Consider the following 2,500-nt stretch of genomic DNA (forward strand, 5'->3'; position numbering starts at 1 on the left):
TGACATGAAACACCAAGTAACAAGTGTAATGTTACAAATGGCAGAAGCTTATACCAGCGGTAAGGGTTCTTGTTGTGGAAACATTTTGAAGAGTATTTGGACTACATTATGCAAAGGAATTATTTACAAAAGCCAACAGACTGGAAGAAAGCGTTAGAGGTTTACTTTAGGTTGACAACGTTAGCTGAAATGTAGTAATGACTTGGAAGGGTACATGGAAAAAAGCTTTTAGTGACTCTTTTGAGGCGAGCTCATGACCATTCACGTTTTGAATCTTACTGTCATGCAAGTTCTTGATAATAACTTTATATTAAATATTTCAATATTTTGCTATAAAACTACCAGTTATCATAGGGCAATGAGTGAAACCAGATTCCATTGCAAAAATGACTGGGAAAGATTTTAGTACATCTTCTTGTGCAATCACCCAACATCCAATTACAGTTTAGTTTTAGTGTTTGATAAGTTGTTTCTTTCTAATAACTTCTTTTCGTTGCATCATCGTTTTCTGAAAATAGGTGTAAGTTAATTAACACATAACAAACGGTAAACAGCTGCGTATCGATTGTAATTGTGATTGCTTAGGTTTTGCATGATCATTGACTAAAATCTAGCGCCACTTTCTCAACTAATCAGAAGCAAAAACAAAAAGGAATTGTTCTGGTTTGCACGCACGCGTTTCCCGCGCTGGGCGCCAGCTACATATAACTGCTAAGAAATCTGATTGTTTTATTTGAATTTCTTCCTCTGTTGAGATTAGTCAAGTAAGTACTACGGTTCTGGTTTTTTATGTCCACTTATTATCAATTAACTATTTCGTTGGTGGACTGTTCACTTTGTAGTAAAAGTAGAGAAGGGAAGGGGATTATTTAAAGAGACAGAAGGACAAAGGGAGGGAAGGAAGGGGACAATAAAGGAAGGCAAACAGAGACTTAGGGTGCGTTCGATTGACCCTATTCCGGAATAAGAATACGTGGACTGATGATTTAAAACTGTATGTCTGGCGCTTTTGAAGCAACAAGGATAATAAAGATATGTTTAAAATACCATTTTAGCAAGTGCTTGATAATTTTCATGTGAATCTCCGTAAAAACGAAGGATTTCTAACTTCTATTCCATGTATTCCTATTCCGGAATACGGTCAATCGAACGCGCCCTTAAACATCAGTTAAAACAATTCATTAACACAAGATGTCTCTCATAGTATTTATCCACCTTACGACTCCATATCAAACAAACAGTTTAGCAACGAGATACTAAAAAGACTGGAAATTTACTACAAATTAATCAGCCATTAAACGCAACAGATACACATACAGTTTCAGGGATAAAAGTGGAATAAAGGAGGATGAAAGGCTAAAAAACATAAAAACGTTTGATATGCTCACTTGCTCTGACTCGTGTCCGTCAAGAAAATTGATGCATGGTTGTGTTGGTTTTGGTAACCGTTAAGTTTCGGATTTCCCTGACTGAGGAAATGACATTTCATGATGTTCGAAAGATTGCCCAAACTGCATGTGAAAAGATATACCACTGTTCCGTTTTTTGTCCATGGGGCGTAGTGATATTTAAAACATATATGCCAATAAAAATAGGAAAAGGAACTACTAGAGTTTATTATTCCACTTCTAACAAAAGGAAATGTTCATCATAAAGATCAGTATCTGCTCAGAGGCAAGATACGATAATTTGTCACGTTTTCACTATAATCCAAGCCATGACTAAAGAAATATTTCGTCCCACCATTGGCCTGCAGTAGCTTTCTAATCAATGACTTGTGACAGTCAAAAGGACCATAGTAAAACTGGAACTTAACGAAACATTTGTCACAAAGTAAACATGGTTAACTCATGTAATTAAACAAAAGAAGTATAAAATAGGAAATAGAATTGGCTTTGATCTCCCTGAGGGCACAAAACGGAGAGAAAATAGCAGAAAATAGTAAGCTCAAACTCACCTTAGAGCCTTTCGTTGGTCGCGATCCAGTCCGAGTTGACAGCATGAGATTGTATGCTCAGCAACCTGGCCGTCCATTGTAAATGAACTTTGCGTTTGCATTTGAATTACGTTTGCGTTCGTTTAATAAAGTTTGCACGCAATTTTTTGAGTTTGCATGCACTTTTTTTTAACTTTGCGTGAATTTGGTTAAGTTTGTAACTTCTGCATTTTTAAAGTTAAGACCATTTTTTTTAACTTTGCAAGCGTTTCATAAATTTTGCATGCAATTTTTTAAGTTTACGTATGTTTTGTTGTGTTTACGTACATTTTATTAAGTTTGCGCGAGTTTTGAAACTAATATGTGGGTGCTTTGTCCATACCGGCCACGAAAGGAAATGGAGAAATCACGATGATACTCGAGAAGCCGGTTCTTCGTTTTAAGTTCTTTTATTTCGCACTCCGCACATCATGTCAAACATCTGAAAAATTAAGCTTTTTCCGAATCCTGTTGGCAAAACGGCCATTACATCTATACAGTTAAAGAGATGGCGCATTGACAGTT

At 36.2% G+C, this 2,500-nt stretch overlaps 1 protein-coding gene across 1 annotated transcript in view; it reads right to left on the reverse strand.

Moving 5' to 3' along the window:
• Window positions 1-2,500, reverse strand: part of LOC137985357 (atrial natriuretic peptide receptor 1-like) — a 98,643-nt gene that overhangs the window by 95,051 nt on the left and 1,092 nt on the right. The window lies entirely within an intron of this gene.

Source organism: Montipora foliosa, chromosome 14 (genome assembly GCF_036669935.1).
Source record: "Montipora foliosa isolate CH-2021 chromosome 14, ASM3666993v2, whole genome shotgun sequence".
In the NCBI taxonomy this organism is placed as follows: domain Eukaryota; kingdom Metazoa; phylum Cnidaria; class Anthozoa; order Scleractinia; family Acroporidae; genus Montipora; species Montipora foliosa.